Source organism: Haemaphysalis longicornis, unplaced genomic scaffold (assembly GCF_048455015.1).
Source record: "Haemaphysalis longicornis isolate Haplotype H1 unplaced genomic scaffold, Haemaphysalis longicornis Haplotype H1 scaffold_1, whole genome shotgun sequence".
NCBI lineage: Eukaryota > Metazoa > Arthropoda > Arachnida > Ixodida > Ixodidae > Haemaphysalis > Haemaphysalis longicornis.
The window spans coordinates 232,013,348-232,037,379 of record NW_027526203.1 but is presented as its reverse complement, the minus strand read 5'-3'; positions in this window follow the sequence as shown (position 1 = coordinate 232,037,379).

Sequence of the window (24,032 nt, the reverse complement as noted above, 5' to 3'; positions counted from 1 at the left end):
AGGGGCTAATATTCGCATCTATGTTATCTCATCCATGTTATTCATCACGTTATCAAATAAAACGAAGTCGGTTTATTTTCCACAAGTGGATGGTTCCTCTGGTAAAAGCGACTTTTCAGCTTGACCAGAGCCCGAGTAACCGGTATCCACTCTCAAGCCTACATTCCATCCGTGCCCACAGCCAGCTGCTTTTTTGTTTCCCTTATGCAGCCGTCTTTGCTGCATGTTTCTTTATTCTTTGCCATCTTCTAAGCTAGATTGATTGATTATGACGTTTTTTGTTTCCCTTATGCAGCCGTCTTTGCTGCATGTTTCGTTATTCCTTGCCATCTTCTAAGCTAGATTGATTGATTATGACGTTTAACGCGCTGACGCTCCACAGGCGATGAGGCGCGCCGTAGAGGAGGACTACGGATTAATTTTGAACACCTGGGGATCTCTAACGTGCGCCTAAATCTCAAACACACGGGCGTTTTCGCCTTTCGCCTCCATCAGAAAAGTGGCCGCCGCAGCAGGGAATCGAACTCGCGTCCTTGGAAATCAGTAGCACGGCGTATTAGCCACTGACCCACCGGGGCGGGTCGTTCTAAGCTAGAATGTCACTGTTCTTGCTTCTGTTAATCAACCTTGACAACGTCGACAGCCCGATTCTCCATTTCGTTCCTGACTCCTTTATGGTTCTTCGCTTTTCAGTCCCCTCCTTATACAGCAAAACACTAAAGCATAGTTTAGCATTCAATGAGGACGACATGTAGTCGTGTAGTCTGAACCGCCATTGGTTCTAAATAAAGTTATCTCTCTGTCTCTCTTTCTATCTCTCGTACTCTGAGATAGTTTACCACCTTTTTGTCCAGGTTGTCGCCTTCTATGCGGACTACTTAATTTATTATTAGCTTAGTTAGGATGGTATTCAGTATGTCTAGGCTTTCTTCCTTTTCGGTTGGGATCGCGACTTCGTTTGGGAGAGTTATTCGGAACTCCTGCGCCCCGTCTCTTACTTATTGGAGGTTTGGTTTTCATCCTTTAAGTATTTCTGCCCATTTTCTTCTTAAATCTTATTTAATAATGCACCTCATCAGTCTTTGATCAGTGCTGTTTACCTTTCCTAAAGCCTCAAGACTTAGGTCAATACCCGCATTCTACTTAGAATGAAGTCGATTTTATTTTTACTTTTCCTTGTCCATTTCCCGATCATTCGTTTGCAAAGGAATGTATTCGTTATGTTCAGATTATTTGTGTCTGCCAAACCCACGAGTACATCTATTCGGCTATTCCGACTACTGTTTCCGTATTTTCCAACTGCGCCTTCGCCTATCTGCAATAAAAACGGAGTAGTTATTACAACTCAGTAAATTTATTCCCCAGACATTTTTTTCCCAAGGTCATGCCGGAACCGCTCGGTATTTACATTGTGGTTGGGATTTAGCGGCAGGTAGCTAGTATCGAGTAAACTCGAACTCGTTAGTCCTTGAATTTCAGCTATTACCTAAACCCGCGGTGAGTCATTTCGCGCACAACTCTAACACTTTCCATTGAATCTCGGTATGGTCGAGCCGGAAATTCCGCTGTGATGTTTTCAAACGGACAAAAACAAATTTCCCGCCTTGAGTTCAGGCTTCAGCCGGGTTTCAGGTTTAAAAAGTTCTAGCGAGGAATAGACGCATCATGCGTTATTCTAGCACAGGAGTAACGCTTGCATCCATGACTGAAAGGTCTAGACGAAAATATAAGCCTGCACCTAGAGATTCCCCACTCTCCAAATAGCATGGCTGAGCTTATTATAAGGGGGCAAGGCTGTCATCAGAATTCACTAATAAATCATTATTCAAGCCTTTTTTTACAGCGAAGTGGCATATTGCTTATTCATCGTTTTTATTTGCAGCTTGGCCCACCAGAAGAAATTTGTGGCATAGCCAACTTTCTCAAGAATGCTCCGTAGCTCTCAACCTAGTCTAACAGAATCTCAAAGTAACCCTATATCTAGGAAAAAAATCATGCCGCGATTGGCTGTTAAGACGACTTTGCATTATGCCGAGTTTCATGTACTTGCCACAATTAGTTAGTTCACCTGGTACCTGTATTTATTTATTTATTTATTTATTTATTTATTTATTTATTTATTTATTTATTTATTTATTTATTTATTTATTTATTTATTTATTTATTTATTTATTTATTTATTTATTTATTTATTTATTTATTTATTTATTTATTTATTTATTTATTTATTTATTTATTTATTTATTTAAGATGCCCTCATGGCCCCAAGGGCATTACTGAGAGGATGGTACATGAGCAGTATAACACAAACAAAAATGACAAACAAAAGACAACTTGGCAACGCGTGTACAAGGAAGAGGAAAAAAGTAGTAATACAGCCAAAAATCTGTAAGCTCGTTCATACTCGTACTAAAACACGTACAGAAAACAAATACGATATGACAATGACAAAGTGTAAATGCTACAGTGAACAGATGACCCATGAAAAAGAATTACAAGATAAAGTACAGTAGCGAAATATATTGAACGTTGAACATGGAATGAAATACGTCACTCACTTGATAGAATACACATCATGCCAACGACTTTTGAATTCATCAAAATCGTTTATAAGTGCTATTGATACTGGTAGGTGGTTCCACTCTGATGCTGTGTTGAGAATAAATGAATTGCAATACGCAGCAGTGCGACAATGCGAAACGGCAACCTTGCGAGAATGATCAATGCGTCGTGAAATGTAAGTGGGAGCGTTTAGTAGTGTATTTTTTAGGTCTGTGTTATGGTGTAAATTTTAAAGTATAGGGAAGACGTGCTACCTTGCGGCACAATGCAAGATGGGGTAGTGATAATGCATTTTTCATTGCGGTGGCACTAGATAGGCGGTTATAATTACCAGAAATAAAACGAGATGCGCGGTTCTGAACCACTTCAAGTGCTTCCGTTAGTAATTTGGTGAGTGGGTCCCAAATTGGTGCCGCATACTCAAGTTTAGACCTGACTAATGAATTATAAAGGAGAAGCTTCACGGACGGCGTTGCAGCTTTGAATTTGCGTTTCAGATAACCTAACACGCAGTTAGCATTTGATATAATGAACGTGACATGTTTATTACAGGTAAGATTAGGAGATAAAAGGACACCAAGATATTTGTAGCAGGTAACAACCGATAGTGTGGCACTGTGAATATTATAGGCGGGAGCAACTAAGCTAATAAAAAAATACAAAATTCTCGTCTGCTTTCCCTACGTAGACTACTACAGGAGGAGTATGCTTCCGGAAAACAGCTGTAACTCGTGTCTTATCGAAACTATCTTGAAACAAATTGTATGGCCTTGGACGGTTAAAACCATAGAGTTTCTTAGTAAGAATGCAATATTTCGCTAGTGTCGACGCGATTCTTGAAGGCGCTCCGTGCATCCATGGGCGCCACATGCAGCGAGTTCGACTGTAAGTTCGGCTAGGGATGGCCGGCAATGGCCTACCGGCTACGCAGATTGAGTTTTTACCTTTAAAAATTGCGAAAAAAAAAATGCTTGCTTTAATAAATGTTACTCCGGGTCAAAGAAATGTTTAAAAGTTTGAAATAAATGACGAGCTTTTAAATAAACACATCAATGATCTCGAACTAACCATTCGCCCCAAATTTAACGGGCCATCAACATCATATTTCGAAATTATTATTACACCAGACGGAGTTTTTTCTTACTGTTGGAGACAATGGGACAGAAATAAATAATTTAGTTGGTTTTTAATGTCATTTTTGCACGAAGAGTAACAGGGTATCACAGGTTTCGGATTACGCAACGATCCTGAGTGTTTGCTCGTCGGCGACGGCTATTATGGTGGTTTGCATTTAGTTTCATTACAAATCGCCTGCGTTCACGAAGTCTTCACTATGAAAACAATAACGTGTTTTTTTTGTTTTTTTTTGCATTAGAGTAAATTCTCACAAATGACTGGTTTATATTAGCAGCTTTTAATGCAGAATGCATCGTGTGCAAGGGTCTTAAGCGTCGCCAAATCTTTGCCCCCCCCCCCCCCCCCCTCCCGACTACAGACCGCTCATACCGTGAGTTGTGATGCGAGCGTGGCTTACATTCCCAGGGTGAAGGGGTCACTGGCGATTTGTCGATGCCTACTTGACCCTTACAGTAGCATGTTACCGTCTGCTACTTGTTGCTACCTTGCAGCTTTAGCGTCGGCGGAGGCTATATTTTGTTCGCGCCCGCAAACCGGCTGACAAAGTTAAGTGTTTTACTTCGAACACAAGCACAACTGAATTGATCACGTTTCTCTCCCAATTTAAGGCTCACCGGAGCCTAAGCAGTTGGCATATTACATATTCTGCCGAACGGCGCATCGCCTACGCTCGCCGCTCGCGTTGAAAGGTCCACAGACTACTAGTTCCGTCACATGCAAATATGCTACGAAGATGCCTTTAGCCTGCCCATCGCTATAAACACGGCAGTAAGCTCCGTCACTCCGAATGCAGAAGACGAGGCGCGCTTTCACAGCATGCTTTGCATGCTTTGAAGATACAATGGGTTAAATAACGCTAGTGCAGCCCGTAAACAGAACCAATAGCACTTCTGAGCCGAGAGGGCCATTATTCAGCTCGATGAATGAGCCACTCGCTACCAATTCATTTCGCACACCACCCACAAATCACATGAAGGCAAACGATTGCAGCACCTACTTTCCCTCTCTGTAATATTTGGAAACTGTAAGGCTGAAACGACTACATACCCGTGGGAACTTTTATATTAGTTAGTGCCATGGATAACTGACTCTCAGTCAAAGTTTAAATACAAATAACATGAAGCCGCCGCTCCTAAACTAATCCAGCCGCACTACAAAACCACAGCCCCATGTTCGCCTGCTAACTGCAGTCCTTGCTAATTTATTTAAGCTAGTTACATAATCCAGAAGGATGCTACATCGCAAATGAGAAACAAGTGTGATCTTTTAAATTCGCAAACCCAATCTCAAAAGCTGTATATATGTATTATTTGTGTTTTGTTGCCCTCTCCATTTGGAAATTTGCACGGCTAGTGACTGTAGCTCACAATTTCGGCAGCACATATTGAAGGTGTTCACGTTCCTCATCATCAAGCAAAGCATCCTCGTCGTCATCATCATCATCAGTATCATCATCACCACAGTCGCCATCAATGATTATTTTTATCCTCGGCCAGTTTGTGTCCACCGCAGGACAAAGGCATCTCCGATGTCACTCCAACTATTCCTGTCTTGCGACGCCCTAGTCCCATCTTCGCCTCCGTGGCAGTGCACTCAAAGGCGGCTGGGTATTCCCGAGAAAATAGAATTGTTACAAAAGCTGCTAGGAGCTTATGCACCGATTCTGCACGAAAAGATGTACCAGAAACAGCTGATTGATTGATTGATTGATTGATTGATTGATTGATTGATTGATTGATTGATTGATTGATTGATTGATTGATTGATTGATTGATTGTGGTGTTTAGCTCGCCGAAGCTACACCTGGGCTATGAGGCGCGCCGTAGTGGAGGGCTCCTGATTAATTTTCACCACCCGGGGGTCCTTAACGCGCGCCGAAATCTCGAAAAGACGAGCGTTTTTTCCGTTCGCCTCCATCAGAAAAGCAGCCACCGCGGACGGGATCGAACCCGCGTCCTTGGGCTGAATAGCACAATGCCTTAGACACTGAGACACCGCGGCGGGGCGTACCAGAAAAGCGATAATTTAAATTGCAATTTGTAACTGGCACCGCTTGACGTAACTGCAAGATATAACCCCTTCCGTTGCATGCGCTATTCTAAAGTCGCCCTTTCCAAGCGATGAAACCCATAATCGCTTCTTAGGGCAGACATTCATAGAAGTGTTCGCACTTATAAACTCGTAAGGCCCTACCGCCAATCGGTGAAAGGGGAGGCGAAAACGCAGTGCGTGAACCTTTAACCGTTTATTTCGCTAAAATCAGTTGAACGTTAGCCCACTGTGATGTTGCCTCGTATCTCCCGCGCCCTTGTCCGCATCGCTAGAGCGATTCGTCTTCCCGGTCCTGCACCAAATCTTGATTCGCCAGGTAGTGGCCCTGCAAGCGAAGCTAGCGTACTTTATTGTTGTCATTTTTTTTCGCATAAAATGCGAATCCGTAATGCGGGGAGGATTCGAGCGTCGTGCAGTTGTGTTGTACAAAAGCTTTTCGAGTTTCTTCGCTACCACTACGTTTCATAAGAGCGAAGACATAACACGCCTTAGCACGCCGCTATTCCCCAAGCGAACGCGTGAGGATAACGTTTCGAAATAAGATTTGAAGCCTGTGATGCTCACGAAGGTAGCCCTTGAAATTGTCAGCAAGGTGAAGAAAGCACAAAAAATAGAAAGTTCCAGGCACTGACGTGAGAATAACAGGTATACTGATTCCAGAGAATGGAACTCGGCGAAAACTTGTTTCCTGCAATCAAGCTGTTCTTCACAGCTGTCTGACACAGGTCAATTTGATATGGCAGAGCAAAAAACCTGCTAAGCCTACAACCGCTCACTTCATACCATTTACAGGTGCACAAACGACCATGCACATAATTTTTGATAAGACATCCCTGCCTCATCCTCCCTCTGCTTCGTGTATTACCTGCATCTTCTATGCGCTGACGAGCTAAGCATGGTTCCCGTTCGCTGGAGCAGGCCGTATGGCAGCGAGACGTGCCGGATGAAAGTGGTTCGTTATTGCTTGCGTCTTGGTGAAGGAGACAACTCGTATGTTCCAAAGAGCCCACACCGGCCACGAAAACCAAGCGTCGGCATTGCAGGCTCATGGAATTTCCACTCCCTGGTTGCGTACTAATCACACGATGACAATTCAAGAAAGAAATTGCTGTTTCTTCAAGTGCAAACCTTTTCGCTGAAATTCAATTCTTCTCTCCATCTCCAGGAGTTCTTGTTGCGTTACGAAACAACTGGCGGGGGCTGTGCGACCTGTAATTGAATTCTCCGCTTATTCCTTCGGCTTGGAGTTGTTGCCGTTGTATAGAGCTGGGTATAACTTTTTTTTACGGACAGGAGGATCGGGGAGTACTATTTTATAAGCGGCTGCCCTGAGGAGCGTTTCATAACGGTGTACACTATGGAAAGCTGCTATAAGTACTAAAAGCATGAGCAACGGTTCTTGAATGCTGCGTAGCGTTGATCAAAACGGCACTCACGAACCCGCCGTCCTTTCGTACTTTGTAAAAGGAAAACTACCGTGCTAGGAAACGAATGGTATTGCGGGAACAATTGTTAAGAAGCACCATTTGTATTTCAACTAGGAAAGAACGTTATAAAAGATTCCAGGTAAACTACTTCCCAATTGTTTGCAAAAAGGTACATTTAATAACTTTGAAGGAGAAATACAACCTACCGTCTCACAGAATTCTTCCGAGGACAGCCTAGTATTGTCTGGTTGTGAAAAAAAATGCGGGTCAATTCACCCTGTGAAGGTGGCTGGAAAGCGAAGCTGTAAACCACACGGACAACGATTATCCATGCCACGTCACTTCAACTCACACACGTGGGTCTAAAATGAGTGAAATCAGATACAATTAAACGCACTTAACCACACCCTTTATTACTTCAAAGAGATATTCTTTGCTAAGGTTAAATCAATGCATGATTCATGAGCGGTGGTTGGTTGAGTTGTATTGGTGAAGCACATGAGTGGAAACTCTTTCTTTTTTTATAAAATTAAAGGAAGCTCAAATCCGGTTAGACGATCTCACTTCTCCCGTCTCTGCCGTTGCCGACGAAGGCGACGAGATCGGCGGCATATGCGGAGAAGTGAGATGCCATGCGTTGGTATGAGCTTCCTTTAATTTGTATAACGAATAGCGCATGCGCAAGGCACGCACACGGCCACTGCACGTGCCATAGGTGGAGCGCCCAGCGGGGTGAGAGGTCGCGTGACGCTCTCACGTGGCATTCAGAGAGAACGCAGGCTGCAAACCCTCAGATGTGCTCGGTGAGTGCACTGTCTCTCTCCCCCGTCTCCGCGTGGGCTCATAGCTCAATCCTTTTTTTAAATGTCCTGCTGCACAATACACGAGGAAAAAATGAAAGAAAAAATCACGCCATATCCACGGAATGAATGATGATAAGTGGGGCGAAGCTCGAGAGGGGGAGATCATCGGTAACCGTAACTCTCCCGTGAAAGTTCGCCCATTACATCATTAAGAAAGACGTAAGACTGTGCGTACATTGTACAAATCAACTTTTATTTTCGGAGTCAATGCTCCCAGGCCCAGACCTGCTGAAAGACCCCGGCCATCGAGGACTACCCTGCACCTCCACCACAATTTGTCACGTAGGATGGGACACAACGGTAAAGAAAGAACTTTTATTTAGGGCGAACTTGTGCCCGAACAAGACGAGAGGAAACGAGCAAAGGTCCTTGCGTCTCGTTCGATCTCCGAGAACGACTGCCTGCGTTCGTGGCGTGATCTCTTGCGTGATCTCCCCCTCGCAGTGCACGTGCGCTCGCGCCTCCGTTGGCGAATACAGATAAGCTCGCGCTCCCGGTGCCGAGTTTGCGCTGCCGGTTGCAGCCGGTTCTTGCGCGTGCAACGCGGCCCAATTTGCGACATCTCCGAAAGCATGCGGCGGTCACGTACCACGAGACACAAGGGATGGACAGACCCATGACTTACGGAGCTTCGCCCCTAAAATACGTTACGAACGAACTTGAAAAAACTAACGAGTCTGAGAGGCAAAATGTCTGGCGTGTTCAGTGACGGCATTCGAAAAACTAAGCAGAAGCTCTAGCTGATAGATGAAGACAGATACCGCGGCGCACTGGTGCGGGCAAGACCAGAGCATTGGCCTGCTGGCGAAACGCCCACCAAAAGAGCCTTAGGAATAGAAAAACTGCACGCGAAGCGCAACCAAATAGACGAGATAATAGAGAGTTTTAACTGACCGTTTTCGACAGTCCGCTCCGGTATCGGCGGCCCACTCGGCCCAACCGGAGCCAATAGAGAGTTTTAGCTGACCATTTTTCACGGTCCGCTCCACTCCGATAGCAAGCGGCAGCGCCATTGCGCATGCGTGCTGAGCTTGGCCGCGAACGGCATTGGCTCCGGTTGCGCTGAGCGTGCCGCCGATACCGGAGCGGACCATCGAAAACGGTTAGCTAAAACTATCTAATATAGAAATTTAGCTGACCGTTTTCGACGCTCCGCTCCGGTATCGGCGGCCCCCTCAGCGCAACCGGAGCCAATGCCGTTCGCGGCCAAACGCGCCACGCATGCGCAATGGCTCTTCCGCTTGCTTTCGGAGCGGAGCGGACCGTGAAAGACGGTCAGCTAAACCTCCCTAATGCCGTTCGCGGCCAAGCGCGCCACGCATGCGCAGTAGCGCTCCCGCTTGCTATCGGAGCGGAGCGGAGCGTGTAAAACGGTCAGCTAAAACTCCCTAATATGGAAAGGGCGCACTACAACTCAGACAAATGAAATCGAAAGGGCGTTCTTTGAACCAACGCCGACTGTATAATCATTGCCTAACGCGTGAGCGATAAATGGCCAAACAGCCACTCTCCTGTCGCTCTCTCCTACCCTTTACCGCTCCGTAGCCTTCCTGCGGGCTTTCATGGGGGGGGGGGGGGGGGAACTCATTAGAGACTCTGATTTTATTAATTTTACCCCTATTGCAAATATTAAGTTGCTTGTAGAGTTTGGAAAGTTTTTTGGAGCGTGCCTATTAAAACATTGCCTTCGTGGTGAACCTCGAGCACCGACCGCCAACTAGTTTAACAAGATAAAAGAAAACGTGGCTTTAAAGAGTCGTGCACGATGACAACATGGGACGCATACAAGCGCCCGTATCTGTCGTATCCCTGTGGTCGTATCTTGTCTTCGTCGAAGTACGTTTTGTTTCTTCTTTTCGTCGGCTGCAAAATTCGCGGCGGCATATCACCCACTCAGTCATGCGTCCTTCGACTGCGACATGAGCAGCGTCATGTGCGATCACGCACTGCTTGCTGTTTCACCGAACACGGCTACCACAGAACAGGGAGGATTTCGGTTTCCTTGTAGCTCGTAAACGTGTTAATGTATAGTGAAGAAAGCAAATCCCGAAAACTACTTAAGAACCCAATTGTCATGCCAAGCCGAAGCCAAAAAGGGGGGTCTTCCCATGAACCCCCACGACGACATGGCTTAAGAGGTGCAGTTTCCTCTGTAGTATACTTACTAAGAAACTCTATGCCGCAGGCAGCGCTCCTACGCCTTCTTTTTCACCATGCCTGCCTGTCTTGGTCTGTCGCTGATAAAACCGCCTTTGCCACGAAGCAAAATCCCTTGTGCTGCCGCAGGATGATGCCGGCTTTGCGTGATTATCTACTTAGATTACGGGCCCCGAAATTCTCTGAGTGGGGCATCCACCCTCAGTACCCTCCGCATTTCGGTCTTGTTTTGTCCCCGCTGTTCGCACTCAGCATAGATACGCAGTTTTCAAATTGATGACTGTACTGTTGAAGCACCCGGACGGCGTGGCGGGACCCTCAGCTGCTTATCCTTTTGTTTTCTATAATCATCTGGAATTTACAAGCACGTGATATTTTTGGAAAGTAATGGTAGAAGTGAGCGCCTAAACAAAAAATGTGCACGCAATTCTTACTTCCCTAAATCGTCCAGAGAGAAAAACATAAGTAAAATAATGGCTGCACCATCCGAAAATATCGTTTTTCTGTTCGCTATTTGTCTACCCGACAATTACTATGTTCCTACACTATTTAAGTTCCACCTACGTCACTTATCTTTGAAAAAAGTCCAGCAAGTCTGAAGCGAGAGGCACGTTGAACGAGATCCCCAGTGTACCCCGGAACTATCGCCCCGTCACGACTAAGATGTGAGCGAAACGACTCTTGAAACCCAGCAGGCAAACTGACAGACACACGTCGTGGAAGTGGGTGCACTGTTTGCGACTCGGGAGCAGTGACATAAGGCGAAATGTCCGCCGGTGCGCGCCACATAGCGGATGAGTGCCTGAACTAAGCGTCCCTAGCCTACCCATTGAAAATCGCGCGACGCGTTAGGCAATGTTTGTACAGGCGGCGTTGTTTGAACACTTTCAGACACTCTTCGCGTTTCAGACGGTTGGTATGGAAGGTTTTCGGAAATAGTTTGTCGGGGATATGCCCAGATTAGATGATGACGCAAACTCGGCGCTAGAACAGCCAATCTCGCACCATGAAGTAAAAACGGCGATTGAGGAGTAAATACGGGTAAATCGCCTGGGCCAGAGGCTATGTGCAGCCTTTTACCAAACAAAAAGCATCTTCTGGGTCCCATCCTTGCAAATATGTTTAACATGGCATTAGAAAAGAAAACTCTTCCTCCATCCTGTTCTACTGCCTATACCGTGTTAATCTCGAAAACAGAAGATACCGAAAAACTAAAGAGTGTTACATCTTACAGACCGATATCCTTAACAAACGTGGATTACAAGATGTTTATGAAGATTCTAGCTAGAAGGTTGCAAACTGTAATGTAAGAATTAGTAGGACCGCATCAGACGTGTGGAATGTAGGGTCCTATGATTTTTTCCAACATTCATAAGGCGAGGTGCGTCCTGGAGTGCAGTGACGCCACTAACACTGCCGTCGCAGTGCTTCAGCTCGACCTAGAGAAAGCTTTTGACTCCGTGTCACATGAGATTTTGTTTTTCGTAATAGAACATGTTAATCTCGGAAATGTAATAAGTCAGGGCGTTGCTTTGGCATATCAGAACTGCACCACACACCTAATAGTGAACAAGAACCTTGGAGCGCCTATTTGAGTACAACGCTCGGTGCGCCAGGAATGTCCCCTGAGCCCACTGCTGTTTGGTTTATATATCGAGGCCTTGTGCCAGGGCATCATCCGAAATGAGGCAATTAAGGGGTACAAACTGCAGGCAACCAAAGTGAAGCTTTTGGCTTACGCGGATGATTAGGCGGTTTTTTGCACCGACAAACAGAGCATTAGTTGGTGGTGCAGACGGTCAAGCGTTTCGGGGATGTAACACAGGAAGTCGGGTTAATTGGGGGTAGTGTGTCGGCTTTTGGCATGAAGCTTGATTATCGACATCAAGCACTTTCCAAAACGTGAGTTGGGAACAACCCTAGTGAAGTACCTGGGTACAACACTTGAGCATTATCGAGATAGCGAGCCCTACTGGCGAAGACAGGTAAACGATTTGAAGGAAAGTGCAGAAAAATGGAAAGGGGCGTGGCTGTTTGTATTCAGGAAGGCCACTGTATGTAATTTACTTCTCGTTGCAAAGATTTGGTTTGTGATGCAAACATTGCATTGCTCAAGGGTTAAAGGAGCCATGAAGAGAAAACACAAGTTTGGTTCATTCGAAAGATTGCCTCGTTAGAACCATAACGACACCACTTATAACGCAAACTTCGCTCAAATAAGCTACATAATTAGGAAAAACGGGAATGGTCATGCGACCCACCAGCTCATTTCCCGCAACAGAACCTATGCCGTCACATGGGCTAAGCTCTGCGATTGGCGGAGGCCGGCAAAAGCAAACGCATGTTAGGCAGGGCTTACAGTTTGCATAGCGAGCTAAATGCCCGTGAAACATACTGCACATTCTTTTTATGACAAAGAACGGTGGAGTAAACGGTTGAAGTTCCGAACGAACACGCAAGCGTGTGCGCCAATGCGTACGAAACAACCGCCTGGCCGAGCTCGACATCTCGCCGTCGCGCAGACGAATTTTCGGGTTCGAGGCGCTCTGACCTTGGAGGAAAAATGCCGTAAACACCGCGCATTGACGCTCGTATCTTTCTGGTGGAAGCAGAGAGCTCGCGCGAACGGCTTTCCATACACGACACCGGCCAACTGGCTTAAGCGATACTGCTACTGAAGTTGAACTATTATTAACCGTAATAAAAATACGGCACATACGTACCAGTCTGTATTCGTCCGTGGCGACGGCGCTGACGAGGCAGCGGTGCCGACGGCAGGGCGTTCGTCTGTTGTGGCTATCGCGGAATGGTCGCTTTTCCGTCCACCGCGTATCCCACAACTCTTGCCGCTCGTGCACTTAGAAGCGTTGAGCGTTCAAGTGGTGTGAGGTTGTTAAATGCAAGCCCGAGCTCCTCGGCGAGAGTTTTGTTCTCCGGATCAGGCGATTCCATGACTAGGGCTGCGGGTGCACTAGGTTTTACTAGCATTTTTAAAATGGCCGCCGTCTCGGTCGACTCCCGCGTGTGGGTGCTATATGGAGTCGACATACTAAGTATCTGTTTCATGGACCGGCCCGTGTGACACCATTGCTCACGTCACCAAATGTGCAATTTTAGCGGGAGATTTAAAATTTTGGCTTAAATTGCCTTATTTCTCAGTGAATAAAGCATCATTTGCTTCCGGGAAAGCGCTTGGGGTACTATGAAACACCTAATCTTTCGAATAAAACAAACTTTTGTTTTCTCTTCATGGCTCCTTTAATGCACAGAAATTGCAGAGGGTCTTTGCCGTTTTTGTGTGGTCGTCAACGTGGGAAAGATGCAGTCGCACCAATTTGTTCAGGCGGGTCCGCGAGAGGGGCTTGGGGATGGTACACTTGTACATAAGACAGCTAGTTAATCGCTTTCTGTTTTTACGAGATAGTAGTGATCCTTTTCTGCGCATGGTTATTCAAGTTCGGTTGGCGCGTGCTTTACCTGCATTTGTCTTATCCTCAGGAAGCATGACGGGTGGCATCCACGGTTATTTGAAAGAGGTTGTTATGTCTTTTTAGTTTCTAACTGCCCGTTTTTCTCTTGAATATTTGAGTTCGCTGGCACGTAGAAAATTGTATAAGGATGTCTGCGATACTGCCTTTCCAAAACCGTTGTACAGAGCTCTGTACTGTGGAGGCCCAGGACAAAACGTATTGAAACGTGTAAGGCGAATGGAAGTTATCCGTGAGTCAAGCCCTTTTTCTTTAAACTGCATACTTCTTTAAACTTTCTTTAAACTGCATCAGTGAAAACCTGGATGCAAGAAAGAGGACTCTTTGTACCCTGGGGAGTCAACTGCTCTATTTCAAGCAACTGGAGAATATCGAGCACGTTTTTCTACATTGTTGGGCGTCTTCTTGTGGGATGTCCTTCAGAGGACTATCCACAAGAATTTTTCACTGCATCCCCATGGCATCCGGTTTTTGAGTGTGGACAACGAAAAGGGGGTTCCCTATGGTTTGGTCGTGTTGCTGGGCCTCCACAGCATTTGGCCTTCGCGCAAGGCCTCGCTCAACGGGGACGTGGATGCGAGGCCGACAAGACAGTATTTTATAGAGAGTGTCACGCAATTCGTGGAAGTGGAAAATTCAAAGGAGTGCCTTCCTGAGTGGCTGTAAGAGGTGGAACCCCTGATGGCACTGAAGGAATTTTAAACGGCAATGCCAGCATACGTCAGGCTGGTAGCCGAACGTGTGATTTTGTACATCTTTTGTGTGCTCATAGTTATGGAATGCCCAAGACTAGCAATAAAGAAAAAAAAAGGCCTCATAACGCAATCAGTAAGACAACGGGCTCTCACTCTGTTCCTCTCTTCGTTTCAGGTTCGATTCGTGGCGGTGCCAGTAAGTTCTTTTATTTGTTTGCGGGAGTTTTCCGCCCAGACCAATGGTCGCAACAGACCCTTGTGGGGTAGAGGTAAAAAGCGCCGCTTTAAAATAATCGATGCTGTTCAGGACCCGGTGTGAGCGCTTGCTTCCTTGCAAATTTTTGACTGTTGGCTGTTTGCTGTTAAAGGCACGATGAAGACAACATACAACTTACTCCAATCGGAAAGTTGTAAAATCACTACAACAAATATGTCAGTTTTGAAGGGAAACTCAATTAAATAAGTCATACATTGATGGGGAAATGAAGGACAGCAACTCGCCAGGGACAAAAGCCCTTGACTCGTGATGCCATACATCTATACTTTCTGCGACTGGCTGAAGCCTCGAAATATTATCCCATTATTGTAATAGTTGTGTGGGATTACGCCTGACTCCCACAGCGTGTTAGACAAAAAATGTATTTTGTGGTGATAAGGCGAAGAATAAACGGCTACAATGAAATAACGTGAAGGAAACCGGCATTAATCGGAGTCGAACGCTACGACCGGTTTCACGAGCTCCGGAGATGGTGTACAATCTGTTGGGCGGCTCTCGCAACAGCGTGATAGCTATTTAAGTGGAAGAAATGACGAACAAACGCAGCCGCCGTTTCATAACGGGTCACTGAAGTTGCAAACGAACTCAAGTCGCCCAATTCGTCGCTGTCGTCGCTCGAGGCAAGGACCAAGTTCATTACAAAGCCATTACGTGGCATAAGGTTATTACACATGGAGACTTTCTGATATGTTGTGCTAGGTTTGATCAGCGGTATAAGGCTTCAGAACTCTTCAGGGTGGCGCCGAGTCAGTGCGCTGACTGCCCAGTTTTGGCTGCTACCGCAAATACGATACAGGGCTTTTGCCAGGTCACATTTTTCAGCAGCATTCGACTCAGTTTATCACGATGCTATACTACCATCCCTTATTGCACTTGGACTAGGCGGAAGATTCTACGCATGGATTTCAAATCACCTTGAAGAACGAAAACTCGTCATGTGCCCGGCAGAAAGCCCAACATTATATCATAAAAAAGAGAGGAGTACCTCAAGGAGCTGTATTAAGCCCTTTACTGTTTAATCTCACGCTCATTTACCTGAAGCGTGTCTCCCCCGTGGCGTCAAGATCACTCTCTATGTGGATGACATCTGTATTTAGAGATCATCAAAATCCCGGAGGGTAACACAAACAAACTTCAGAAGGAGCTCGCAAAATATCTGTATAGCTAGTGCATAAAGGACTCCATCTTCCCTCAGAAAAAAAGCGTCACCATGGCATTCACTCGCAAATGCATGGATAAATATCCTTTAATCCTGGGTGGCCGGCCTCTGCATTACGAACGGACCCAAAGATGTCTTGGTATTTTCTTAGACAGAAACTTCTCCTGGGCCCCTGAAGTGCAGAGGCTACGGAAGCGAATCTCAACAGCATCGCAAATTATTGGGTATCTTGCTGGCAGCCACTGGGGCAGCGATTGCCGCTCCATGATTTTGCTGTTCAAGGCGTATATGGATGGCGTGTTGCGCTATAGCTTTCCTGTCCGGCAGCAACTGACACCTAGAAGCAAAAGACAGATGGAGGCGGCGAGGAATAACTGCCTCAGAAAGTGACTCGGACTTCCTAAAGGCTCGTCATGTTCTGGGACAACTGCTGAAGCAGGTTGCCTCCCCTTGGACGCGCTACGGCTCCAAGAAACGCTACGCGTTCATTTGAGGCATGCGCTACATGCAAGAACCTATTTCCTGTCCCGTACTGCTGTTCAAAATCTGAATTCTAGCTATGGACGAACAATACACAATATTAACGCATCAATTCGAACTCAAGCACCACCGACCATGCCACGGAACTTCCCGGCCTGGAATCTGACGCTTCTCCGGATAAAATCATTCATACCTGTAATTGAATAAAAAAAACATATACCTCAAATTGGCTTACTGCAGATGACGCTTGCACATTAACAGATTTTACTCCGCAGCTACTCACATTTGTACCGATGGATCGGCAACACCTGAGTGCAGCTTCTCGGAAATTTTTATTTCACCAAGTGAAAAAGCATTGGCATATCGGCTTGAGCGACCGACTTCGCCTGCGTCGACGTAGCTATGCGGGATTAGAGAAGCACTTCGATACATTCTACGCCAGCCGCCCACATGTTGGACCGTTTTCTCTGATTCAAGGGCAGCACTTCAAAGTTTACAACGCGCTAGCTGTTTCAGCTTTCACGAACATGTCCAGCGCGACATAACGTATTTGCACCATCTCGCATACGTCGCTGGACATCGCGTTACTTTCCAGTGGCTCCCAGGCCACAGCATCATCATGGGAAACCAGAAAGGGGACGAGGCTGCCCGCAGGGGCCTACAAATGAGAAAAAGAAAGATTTTCTTCACGAAGCATCATGCCCCCTCAATGACAAAGGCACTAGCTCTGTCGAAAGGAACCGTTTATGGTCCTTGCAGCAGTATCATTACGGTTTTTTACATTCCATAGACCCATATGTCAGAATTTGGCTGCCAGAACGTCTACTCCGGCACTTAGAGACGTTGTTCCATAGGCTTCGTTTAATGCAGCACTAACAAATTCCTATCTACATCAGAACGGCCAGACATCGAGCCCATATTGCGATAATTGTGGTTCACTTGAAACTGTTGAACATGTATTACTGGAATGCTCTGCCTATGCCGACTCAAGGTGCCGCTTAGAAAATAAAATTGATTGCCTCCACCCTGGACCATTGACACTGAGATTGGTAATTGAACCATGGCCCTCTCCCTCCGCTCAACGGAAATCTTGTCCGTGCTATTCTAATTCCTTCAGGACATTGGTGTGTCTACGAAATTGTAGTCGACCCTTCATCTCAAGAACCTTTGAACTCAATGCCCCGAAGAAGGACCATATTTTATATTATTTTTTCTCTACTACTACTCTCCTATCCTTCACTAGACCTACTACCGTTTTCCTTCTCCACCTTTCCCCGAAGAGTAGCATGCCGGTGAACTGATGTCGGCAAACCTCTCGGCATTTTCCCCTTTAATAAAGAGTTTCTATCTCTCTTTCTTTCTTGCATGAATACGGACCAGGATTTCCCCTTGAAGTGGCCCTAAATCTTAAGCAGTCCAGGCCGACGCCTTATGTCCACATCAACAGCTGCAGCCACATGGCAGGCGAGAGGCAAAGTTAGTGGCAAACTGCAACAAACAACGGAAGTTTATCTTACGATGTTCCTTACTCATAAATACCCTGCGTTCCTTCCCCTCTGATACGCGTTGCCCCTGACGGAGAACATCCTGACAATTGTGGACTTTGGCAAGCGACGTCTGTCGCAGTTGCAGTGTGATGCAAGATATTCGAAGCAAGGCGACCATTCTCCAAAAAAATGCACTTGTACAGGGACTTTCAGATTTCCGTCACTTTGTGTATAAGCATCGCTTCTCCATCGAAGGACGGATGACGCAGTAGCGGAGGCGGCTTTGCCGTTTTCGACTACTCCGGTGACTCATCTACTCAAGAGATGTACTCAAACAGCGATTTTATTGTTTTCGTTGGGTGCCGCCTGAAACGATAACTTCGTCAGACGCCCTTGGGAAGTGGACTTATGAACAGGGCCGACTTTCCCCCCTAACTAATAAGGTGACCTACCTAGACATCAAGGAAGCGGAAAATTTCAATGGTCACAGGAGGAAAACTTTATCAGAGTTTTTTCACAGTTAAAGGAAATGCGCATTAGCTTCAGGAGGAACGTGACGGTCGTCTACGTGAGTAGTCGGGTGATCGTTGGCACAATGCTGCCGGTCACAATCATGGGAGATAGTTGCGATCGGTTCTTTCTGGCTCACGGGAACGAAAACAGCGACTGGTGCTATCTCCGATGTGGACATCGATATATTAGCCAGCTACCTACGCAGTCTGATTTTATCCACACCCCGGATAGAGGAAATTAAGGATATTGGGCTATCCCTCTGCATCAAACTTGTGTATAAATACGTGTCGCTTCCGGGCTTCGGTGAAAGTGGGATATGCACGGCACCATGTGCGACGGTATATACCGAGTACGCTATAATGCCACAGATGTTCTAAGATGAATCATGTTAGTGCCAGGTGTCTTGCCGGCGTTGTGGTGGAACACGCGAATCTTCTGCTTGCACAGCGGAGATTAAATGTGTAAACACTTAGGTCTGCATGAAGAACCATCATCAGAGGTTCACAAGCTCAAGCACGAGAAGCCCCATGCTGAAGACGACGGTGAGGGACAGCTCCTCCCTCAAAGAAGCTCCAATTTATATTCGGCGAAATATTAGCGGCTGATGTAAAATTGTGTACGCTCGCAATATTCGTACCGTTCTCCGTCATAAACAATTCACGCCTCTCCGTCTTTGTTTCCCCCCTCCCTGTCCCAACGCAGGGTAACTGCCCAGAGACTTCCACAGGACGACCTTTCTGCCTTACATCCATTTCATTAAAGTTTGCTTCTTTCTTCACTTCGCCATTATTGTCATCTGCAAACCTAACACCTTAGAATCAAAGCACAGTATTCATTAAATTTTGTTTTCTTCCCAACAAAAAAATTCCGTAAAACTCAACTAAATTTGCTTTCTGTACATGTCTTTCCAAGCTCATTTGTTTTCGTACGCAGACATGCCTCTGTTTGGCAACGATTTCTCCGCATGTTATATTGTTTCCCTTATCCTTATTTTAGATATATCATTCTTCTAGTTTTCGACCGCGTCAGACACGCAACCTGAAACTTTAATGCTCTGAAGAACAACATCATATTTTATTTCGATTCTCCACCATTCTGTTCATTCTCCCTATCCCGGCAGCATGTGTGTATATTTTTTCTGTCCTCTTCTTTTTACTTCTTACCATTTGTCAACTCTCTTCTTTATGTCGTATTTCTTCCTTTAAGCTCCGGTATCCTCCCGAAGCTGTAACCGCATTTCAAGGGTTGCCGAAACGCACAGTGCAGCCCTTCATTCTTATTCCAACCGCGGCTTTCGGAAAGTCGAGACGCAGACCTCTGGCTGATAAACAAAGTGTCCGGTCATTTTGACTGTTCCCCCAACTGTGCACCGGATCCACTGACCGAGCTACACAAAGTCTACGCTGGCAGTTATTTGTAGTCATTTATTGTTACGGTCGGGTTCTTTTGTTCCTGTCGGCTTTCTCTTGTTTTTTTCTTCTTCATATTCAGGTAGAAACGCTCCAGTTTCGTCCCCTTTGTATTTTGAACCTTTCTTTCTTTTTATAAAACTTGGATTCAAGCTAACACCATACCTTCCAATTTTGCTAATGCATGAGTGGAGGTTCTTTCACTGCTACGCAGAGCTCCAGGAAGATTTCTTGGCTTTAGTTTATGCGCGGAGCCTTCGCGTGTAAAGACGGACTTACTTGCAGGAAAACGCGCGCAGAACTCCGCGTGCGGTGGAAACACGTTCCGACAATTCTTCCACACGGTGAGATTTCTCCACGTGTGAGGATGGGTCCCGAACCATTGCTTCCTTTGCTTTTAAAATGCGTGCGTCGCTGCGCCACTTTTCATTGTTTTCCAATCGCAAACCGATTTGAATCGCGCACTGCTTGCTAGCGGTTGCGGCGTTCAACTGACGGCAGCGCAAGCGGATGTTTGTGCGTGAGCTTGCTTTCGCCTGAAACATACTGTAAGAGCACATTTGTTTGGTCATGTATTACTGGTAATTTCAGATAAGCTTCAACCGCTTCGGAGTGCTCCAGCTAGCGTTCTGCACTTGAGAAATAAACTGGAAACGATTGTGCTTCGCTCGTCCACTTTAACGGGACCGCTTTGTGTCGGTTTGATTTGATATTTGAGGGGATGGTTCACCGGTCCTAAATGGCAACTCAAAATCCCCGCAGGTAATCCGTTCCCTGCATGGTTTACGGCGTGCATATGTTCTGAAGGACTGCGTTGCCACGCACAATACAGCTGCTGAAAGCGGCGAAGCTGGCAACGTCATTAAGGGAATGCATATCCCAGACGTCGGCCGATGAATGTTATACCATTATTTCAAGTTGTAACAAATTATATGGTACCAAACAGCATAATAGCAATAATACATGAACAAAAACGAGGAAAACCGCTAAAATTGAAAGTTCGAGTAATTACGCTACAGTGCCAGTGAAACATGGCTGGAGAATAAACGATTATTTTCCCAGACTTGGAACCTTTTATGAGAGCGGCGAACTGGGCAAGTTGGTGAATGTTCATGGTAAAAAACAGCGTCGCCGTGCGCCGCCGTCTAAAAAACATCGCCCATGAAAAACAGCGCCATGGAAAAACATCGGCATGGTGAAAAACAGCGCCGCCATGTTTGTGTTTTTCCCTTCTCTGTCTTCGTCTTTTATGTGCTGTTTTTCACCATGACCTTTCATGAGAGCAAATTTGTACAACACATCATTGACACGAAATTCTTGTCGGTCATATGAAAAGCGTTGTTGGTCAGCAATGGCTCTATGAGGAGGAGGAGGAGAAAAACAGACAGAAAGGCCGGGAGGTTAACCAGGTGTGGCGCTCGGTTTGCTACCCTGCACTGGGGGAGTAGGGTTCAGGTGATAAAAGAGAGTACAGGCGAAAAGGAAGAGATATAGGAGCGGAAGGCGCGCACTCAAGTCACGTTTAGGCCCTCCAGTCGTTCGTGTAAACTCGTATCGTTCGGGAAACGTAGAAGGGCTTTTCCCCCCTTTTATGAAGTCGATGGTAGGGGCCTATGGCCTAACATAGTCTCTACTGCGAATGGTCGATTTTCCAATCGACTGAGCTTGGTGGCAAACACGCTCCCCTGCGATGAATATATAGGGCAGCGCCACAGAAGCTCAACTTTCTACATATGAATTCCGCTAACTCTATCCGCGAACCTTCGTCGAGAGTTTCACACGCCAAGACTGGCATTGCTATAATGAGGCCAACGCTGTGTTTCAAACATTCTTGGAGTGAATTCGCAAGTGAGGCAAGTGATCGTCGGTATGGAAGCATCGGGTCAAGATATTTCTTCGAAACACGAAGTATGCTCATAAGCTGCGCTTTGGACACGCCAGTCCGCTTCTCTCCTGGTGGGATATCAGACAGATCGTTCATGGTAAAGCTTTTGTTTGCTCTCTGGACGAACACAACGCACTTATCGCATTTAATCTCCCATGCCAGAGCACGAGCTATGCGCTTCCCCTACAAATAAAAGCGCTTCCATGTCTGCAGCTGGAAAGCCTCGGCGATATGCAGACCTCTTGGACCGCGCTTACTCTGCCAGCGTAACTTTTGGGGATGGAGTTGTCCCTGGCCTGTGCATTTTGCCTTCAACAATGAATTCGGATTAACACAAAGGTTTCCAACTGCTCCCATTGCGGTTCTTTGGCGAAGCCACGATTTTCGCCTTTCCATATTATCTTTATGCACAAAGGGTGCTCCGTAAGTCCACATCGTTATAAGCCCGCACTGTGCCGCACCAACTCAAAGAATTATTCCAGTGGGTCACTAGAAAGTTTTCTTGCCAAAGAAAAGTTACAACCAACCTCAATTAACATAAATCTGATGCACTGAGCTCCAGTAACAGTGGTAAACACTTATCTCCTCCGGCAAAAAAGTTCGCTTGTGAGCTTTTCTTTTTGGGGTTTCGAATTTACTCGAGGTATACGAGCTCAGGCCAGTAAATTCATGGGTCGTTGGGGTCAGAAATTTCTTTCGTATGCGGGTTGTTTTCGTGGAGGTGCAGTTTCCTATTGCACTGATCAGAAAAAACCATATGTGCATGTTGCCCGTGAACACAATAGTTGGCCCGTCCAGTGTGTTGGCGTCGATGGTGTCCTGCCTGATATTTTATGCAACTAGAGGCAGCTGTTGACGTTGTAGAAAGCCCCGACTAGCATCTTATTGAGGTACAATGGGTAAAGGTGTCTTCTTGTGAAGAACCGGATGTGTTTCACTCTGCCGCCCTGCTGCACTTTCTAGATTGATTATGCAAGTCCTTAATTAACAAACACCTTTGATATTTTTTTATTTTGTCCGAAGTCCTTGCAGAAAACTGCGAGCCCGTATTCTTTTTACTACGGCTCTAATCTAAACAAGCAGGTACCTATACAAGGGTCGGCCGGATAGATTACCGTGATTTTCAGCTGCCCTAATGACCATACTTTCATTGCCATAACATTAATTTTGTGCTTGTCCGTAACAAGTCCGGCCATATGAAATCCAAGTTACTCGGATTTTTTGATGGCATGTCTGATGATTTCTGCACGCAGCTCGCCCGTGCAGCCCTTTGTAAAAATAACCGAAGGGAATCCTAAATTTAGCATTAAAACCGCAGATAAACAAGCAAAGCGGTGAAATGCAAGCTCGCTTTTGTAGATAAAAGCAGTCAAGATTCTCGCTCACGTCAACGTCTACAAGATACGCATCTCTTTGTCTATGGTGCAGAAGTCCGTCCCTAATGCGCATCTCGTCGACAACACTGCTACGGAACTTTGACTGCGGTGTTTCGAAGCACTCCTACTCGCTTCTCTGCGTGTGTTTCACCAGGTCACTGAATCAGATACCTCCAGCAGAGGTCCGCAAGTACTTTTGGAAAGTGGTTTCGCGTGGTAGGTCAAGAAGATCATTTTGTTCGGATGCACTTATATGATTTTGTTGAGAGACACTTCAAATCATGCAGTGCCTTACAACAGTATCAATCCATATCGGCTTTTTCGCTATGCAGTGGCGAATTTGATTCAGAATGAGCTATGCCTTCGAATTTGTGTGGTTCAAGCGTTTTACGATGTTCAGGAACTTGACCACGTTTCCTCGTTTCAGCCAGTCAGCCTATTTTTTGAGCGCATCAGCACTAGCTCGTAACATTCTGTGCGCACCTTCCATACTCTGCTTTTCTGCCCACATTTTTCGCTCCGTGAATGCTGGCGAAGAGCAATCCAATTCTGCCTGTGTACAAACAGTTTGTAGGACACAAACAGTGCTGGGCGGTGCTTCCCTCGTTTCTGTTTCATTCGTGCTGTCTAGGCCATCTGTTATGGATCCTTCGCCATCGCTTGTAGGCATGCGTTGACCAGGAGTCTCTCCATCGATGTCCGGCATCATACAGGATGGGCCTGGGTTTAGCGTTGAATACTTCAACCCCACCAGCATCATCAGAAGTCATTATTGGTAAAATGGACACGGAAAAGCTCTTCGGGTACATGTTCAGTGCTCCTCAATAGGATTGACGTCGATCTTGCCGGTGAGGTCTCCCGCTTTTTTGTTCTATGCTGACATCATTCCTTGCGTGTAGAGCCACCCTCATGTACGTGTAGGCGGAACTGGTTCAGCGCGTGGTACGCACAGGTGCATTGCTCGGATACCTAGGGCGTGCGCACTTCGACACAACAGGCGTCTAACATTACATCTCTGGTGCGCCGGAGTGAGCACTTCTGCACGCGCTTACGCCAAAATGCGTC